The sequence below is a fragment of the Panthera pardus genome, unplaced genomic scaffold (genome assembly GCF_024362965.1).
Source record: "Panthera pardus isolate Hobbes unplaced genomic scaffold, ASM2436296v1 HiC_scaffold_16, whole genome shotgun sequence".
In the NCBI taxonomy this organism is placed as follows: Eukaryota; Metazoa; Chordata; class Mammalia; order Carnivora; family Felidae; genus Panthera; species Panthera pardus.
The window spans coordinates 131,115,961-131,122,312 of NW_026526721.1; the positions used below are offsets into that span (position 1 = coordinate 131,115,961).

The 6,352-nt window shown below is 43.7% G+C and overlaps 1 protein-coding gene across 1 annotated transcript in view; it reads right to left on the reverse strand.

Annotated features, from left to right (window-relative positions):
• COL6A6 (collagen type VI alpha 6 chain) overlaps positions 1 to 5,836 on the reverse strand; it is a 164,975-nt gene extending 159,139 nt beyond the window's left edge. The window contains exon 1 of the mRNA XM_053903817.1: positions 5,627 to 5,836. The gene's annotated coding sequence lies outside the window, so the exon portion shown is untranslated. The remainder of the gene's footprint in view (positions 1 to 5,626) is intronic.
• Positions 5,837 to 6,352: the final 516 nt, after the last annotated feature.

Below are 6,352 nucleotides of genomic sequence, written 5' to 3' on the forward strand. Positions count from 1 at the left end.
GGAGTGGAAGACATTCAAGTGCACTGTGAGCAGTGAGATATCTGGGTCTGGAGTTCTGAAGAGAGATCTGGCTTGGGGGGATAGATTAGGAAGTACCTGGCAACTGTATGGATAATTTTATATGTCAACTTGACTGAACTAAGGGATGGGAAAGCATTATTTCTGGGTATACCAGTGAGGTGTTTCCAGAAGAGATAAGTATTTGAATCGATAGAATGAGTAAAGAAGATCACCTTCCCCAAAGCAAGTGAGCATCATGCAATCCATTGATGACCTGAATAGAACAAAAAGAAAGAGGGAGGGCAAATGTGCTCTTTTTGCTTAAGTTGAAACATCCATTTACCCCTGCCCTCAGACATTGGCACTCCCGGCTCTCAGGCCTTCAGTCTTGGACTGAGTTACACTACAGGCATTCCTGGTTCTCTGGTTTACAAATGGCAGATTATAGGACTTCTCAGCTTCCATAATTGTGTGAACCAATTCCTATAATAAATCTCCTCTTACATATTTCTATGTACCTAACTAATGATCTGGTTTCAATGGAGAACTCTAACACAGTAAGCAAATGGTGACCAAACCTGAGGGAGAGATTGAAACACCCAACGGAAATATAGAGAGGGCACTTCCATATTTACAGAGCATGTATTTGAGTTGCTTCTCATAACCAGCAGAATACACTTTTTCTCTAATAATGGGGTCACCTGAGTCCTTACTAATATCTCCCTCCATGTCCCCACAACATAGCTCTCAAAGGGCTGACAGGAATCCAGGACTGGGTCAGGAACAACAAACTAACTGTCCCAGATACAAGTGAACTACCAGTGGCTAGGGACAAAATTCTGTTCTTTAGTGTGGAAATCAAGAATTCCATTCTTGATTCAATTTTTGGCTAGAGTGGAATCTATAGTATACTTCATACCTAAGACACTGCATTTACTGAAATAGCCAACAAACTTAGGGTAGTTAGCTAACAAGATTAGGGTAGTAATCTGCTTTCGCCAAAAGCAGATTCTGGACTAGAATTTGTGCAATTACTTTATTTAGCAAGTGATCTCTGGAAGCACTGGTAGAGGAGCAGGGGAGTGAGACAGAGAAAGGAAGGAAGCCAATGTAGAATTAGTAGTGGACAGATAGGTTGTCACTCTTGGCAGCTGCAGCTCAATCCCTTGGGCAGAACCTCTGGAAGAATATACAGGTCATACCTCAAGGGCTGCCTTCCCCAAGAGAGGAGAAAGCTGGGATAGTCACCAATATACATGTGTTACTGGGTGAGGGGTTGCTCCCAGGGGTGTTAACTCCCAGGCCCTTCTGGCCTATTCCACATGACTCGGGCATCCTCCCAAGGCCAGAGAAAGCCCTCAGGTCTTCACAGGTGCTTGATGTAAGAATCCTGCAGTGTTTACCAAAACAATGAAAGCAGAGGGAATGGGGGGTGGGGGGTGGGGAGCTGTTCTGACGTCATCTGCTAGCCAGTGGAGAAAAGCCTGGACCTGAGAGAAATCTGTTCCAATGTGTAACATCATCTTCTTAGTATTATAGAGTCTAACTGTCCCAGAGAAGTGTGAAAGTAAATGTGCTTATAGAGTTAAAACTACACATGCTGGCTCTGGTGGGGTGGGGGGACCAAAAGATGGCACATGGGCCACTTGACACACTGTGGGATTATTTTCCACCAAATGGTAATAGTCAAATGTGACTATGACTCGCTCATGATCTTCAAAGTTCTATTGTATTTGGACTCATGTAATGGAGACTTTTAGTCAGAATTTCTTGCCAAACATTAATCAACTTGTTTTTAAAGAACTCAATAAGTGATTAGCTTATGGTTTTTCAAGCCAACACAAAAATCTTTGCCAACTAAGTCTGGCAAAATCTTTCCTCTCTAAAGTCTAGGATACAGTACTTAGAGCATTGCAAAAACATTTTAGAGTCAAATCAATACCCAATCCTTAGTTGTAAATGGTTGGAGAATGGTTAAATGTATATTTATTATGTCTTTGTGACTCGAGGAGAATGTTGAGGCTTCCATTCATAATACACAGTTAGTCAGCATGCTGTATCTTTCTTCCTTCCTCTCTACTGCTTGAGCATTTGGGAGAAAACTTTCCACTCGTGGCAAAATTAAACCAGTAAATTTCCTTGAACTTGTTATTTGGAAACATAAAAAGTATTCGTTTTTAGGTTTATCTCAGTCAGTGAAGACAATTCATAAAGGTCAGATTTATAGTCAGTTGCTTTTTGCTTTAGCAAAACTGTGTCTCAGAAGACGAGACACAAGCAGAGGTCATGCTGCCTCCTTAATCTCGCCTGAGGTTTTGCATGTTAGTGGATCTCAAAGGGCAATGGCTCCAGATTTACACAAGATGCATACTTCAGCCAGACTTTTGAAATTTTAGGTCATTCATTTATCACTTATTTATTGAGGATGTACTAATGCCAGGTACTGTGGAAGCAAGCGTTAGGGATGCTGAGAAACATAAGAGATCTTTTCTTGTGCACATGGTTTATGTTAGCCAAACAATGTCCATTTTTACTGGTTCCCTTCCAAATTCCCCTGCCAGGGCCTTGAGGTCACCCCAAGAAAAGGCAAGTTTGGAAGGAGGGAGAAGAATCAAGACAGGATGTGAGACCAAGTCTCTCTAACTATTCCTTCATTAAAGAGTCTGGCCTTCAGTTAATTGCTGTTTTGTGGGGGAAAAAAAAAAAAAAAAGAAAAAAGAAAACATGTGCCTTTTTAATAAATATAAATTTTAAAAAATGTTTATTTTTGAGAGAGAGAGACAGAGACAGAGTGTGAGTGTGGGAGGGGCAGATAGAGAGAGGGAGACACAGAATCTGAAAGAGGCTCCAGGCTCTGAGCTGTCAGCACAGAGCCCGATGTGGGGTTCAAACTCGGGAACAGCAAGATCATGACTTAGGCCAAAGACGATGCTTAACCGACTGAGCCACCCAGGAGCCCCTATCCTCTGTGCCTTTTAACTCTCCACTCCCTTAAAGAACTTCAGGTTGAATTGGGGTCTTTATCTTAAAATTCTGAAAAGCAGAAATTGCCGAAAACAGAAAGGTATTTTTGTTATCACAGAATCATGATCCAAAGAAACTGAAACACTGAGTGCACTTCTCACAGCCTTCCACTTGCAGGAACAATTTGACTTCTCTAGAAAAAGTTTCCTGAAATTGTAAAGCATAAGATACGAAGACATACATAGTGAAATCAGGGTAGGAACAACTCTCAAACATCTCTTCCAGGACAGCAGCACCAGGACTTGAGTGACAGGTCTTTCCTTAAGTGATCTCGACAGATTGGAACACTTCCAGGGGGAAAGGGAGATTGCGATGTTTGGCGAGTAACACGTTTCCATTAATCATGTGTTATACTCCATGGAAACAAGGTATTTCAGTGAGGTCAAAACATGGAGTAAAATTGGGCCCAACATTAACTGAATTATTTGGAACCCTTCTATTTGCTTTGATCTGTAAGTGTTACCATCATCATCACCGCCACTTTCATTTACTGAGCACTTACGTCTGGCATTGTCTAAGGATCTTCTTTTTCCCACACATCCCTGTGAGGTAGGGAGGTATCACTATTCCATGTGACAGGTGCGAGAAGCCTCAGAGAGGTTAAATGAATGTCCCGACTAATCTGAAACTTGAATCTAGACCTGTTTCAGAGCAAAGCTAAACCACTTCCTACTTTAAATAACAAGGACAACAGCAAAAAGGTCAGGAAGAGAGGAAAAAAAGATATTGGCCAACATCTGATCACCCCGGAAAAGTCTTATATTCATGACATTCATAAAAGTAGTATAGAAAACCGAATCTTCATACTTACTTCTTGGGACTGTAGAGGTGACCATTCTTTGGTCACAAAAACGTCCCCATTGGTCTTTACAGAGACTTTTATTTATTTACAGAGGGTATAGGTAGCAATCACATATTTTTCTGAAATTCTAGCAATGGGGATATTTACTGACAGGGAATTTTTTTTCAGCCATTTTTAAGACTGTTTTAGACATCAGACTGCATACAATAATACGTACATAGATGAATAAATAACACACCAACTTTTATTCACGATTCTTATAATGTAACCTTCATTTGGTGACTTGATTAGCTGTTCTTAACACTGTCTATGCAAATAAATAAATAAATAAATAAACAAATCTTTTCTTTACAAACATCCAATGATTCAAACTTTTCTGAAATTCCAACTATCTGAAGGGAATAGGAAAAATGGAAATTGCAAGTATTTATATTTAATGATGGTCTTTTAAAAGAATCACAAGAACATTTAGTAAAATTAAAAGGCTTTTACCACTTAAAAAGCTGAACATCCTTCAGTGGGTGTTTCACATAAAGCCTTTTATGTAAATCATAAAGTTTGATTTCACACTGCACAAGATCTGAAATCACATGGACTTCCGAGTGCCAGAAAAGCCTTCTTTTCAGGTTTTCTTGGGCACTTCTAATATTTTGGAATAAAATGAGGGAGGAGGAAGGAAACTGACAACTTTTACAAGGAAAAAAAATTAACGCTTTAAACTTTAAAAGTTTTTTAAAAAGTGTTTTAAATCACTTTATGCAGACTCTTTAGGATTTTTATGTTAAGTGATCTCACCTATGGGGACGCTTAACAGTAAGTTTACATTGTAACTTCAAAATGGCATCCTTGAAATTCTTGTATTAAAAATACTGCTCATTAATAGATCCTTCCTTTAAAAAGCAACATGACTGCTGATTCTGTAACTATAGAAATTCTTAACAAAGGACTTCTAATATTCTTGTATCTCAAATCTTAATGATTTCTGCCAACATCTCCGATATTCCTTATCACCCCTCGCCCCTACCAAAACTTTTTCCCCCACTGGCAAAGATCATCTTTAAATATCTCCATTGAGTAGATGCCTAAAAGGAGAAATGAGTGATTTTTACCACGAAAGGAAACAGAAGAAATCAAGAAGAAATCACTTTCTCGTTCCAATGTTTTTCCCTCTTGCAGCTTGCCTCCTCCCCTCAACAAAATTATTTGAACATTTGATATTGAGCCAGGTAGTTGGGGTTCCACTCACTGCAGATGTTACTAAGCATTCATAAATGGGTGCATTTTTTTTCTTTCTCCCCTTCCCTGAGACAACAATAAAAAACCCAACCATCTTTAATAAATTTGGATGAGGTATACAGAAGCAAAAGTACAGACTGGGTCTGCACAGACTTGGGAGGGACTTTTTCCCCGACCCAGGCTGGTTAACCTCATTCATCCCTCCCCATAGTCCTGGGTGCCTGCCACACACCGGCCCCTGTGCTGGGTTTGGGGACAATGTAGGGTCCCCAAGGCACCTTTCGGGCTTCAAGGCACATGCGTGTGCAGTGGGGGACAAGGGACCCTGAGCAGAGAGTGACAGCAGAGTAGGTTGTATGTTTGCCTACAGAGGGATGCAGGAAACTAGAAGATGGGGTGAGAAGGGATAACTGCTCTGAGGATGTGAAAAACGCAAGGAGGCGATTTCGAGTTTCTGAAATTCACTTCTTTCCTTTTCACCACAATCTTCACGCAGCTCCCTCTCCATCTGGCCGGTCCCTCCCCTGCCACTACTAACCACTTGCAAACGGCTTCAGGACTTACCTCGGGGCACTCAGCCCTGCACTTGCCAAGCGCTGCGTGGGTTTCCTCCGCGCGCGCGCGCGCACTGAGCGCACCGAGCGCACCGCCGGGAGCGCCGCGCCCAGTGCCGCCGACCGCGGGGGGACGGTGGGGGCCTCGGGAACTCGAGAAGGAACCGGCGACGACGCGGGCAGCCTCTCGCCTCCCGGTGTCCCGCAGGCGGGCGGCAGCTCCCACATCCCTCCTTGCCGCTATATAAACGTTTCTCCCCGCCCCGGCCCGACCCTTCCCCGCCCCGGCGGCCCCGGGTCCAGCGCACGTCCCCTGGGAGGGGGGCGGGTGACGGAAGCGGGAATTGGGGGTTAGGGAGACTGTAATTGCCCCCACCAACTTCTCCCGTGCAGGGAACCCCGACCCTCAACTCTAGACCCGGGGAGGGTACTGAGGGCGGGGAGATTGGGGCGTTCACCGTGCGCGCCTTCTCTGCGCCCCGCGGAAGGATAGTGCGCGAGATCGGAGGGCAGAGAGACTGCATTTCTGCTCCTACTGTGGGAACTGTCGCTTGGCGGCTTTGTCTGTGTTCTAGAGTCTTCCTGAAGAAGGCAGGGGCTAGCGAGGAAGCCCCAGAGTCTTTGGACGATGGGAACTTCCTCTTGCCTGGGAGTGGAGTCCAGCCGCCGCGCGGCCCCAAGGTTGGGGGTCGAGCGCTGTCGGGGTGCTCAGAATTTGGGGTCTCGAGAATATCCT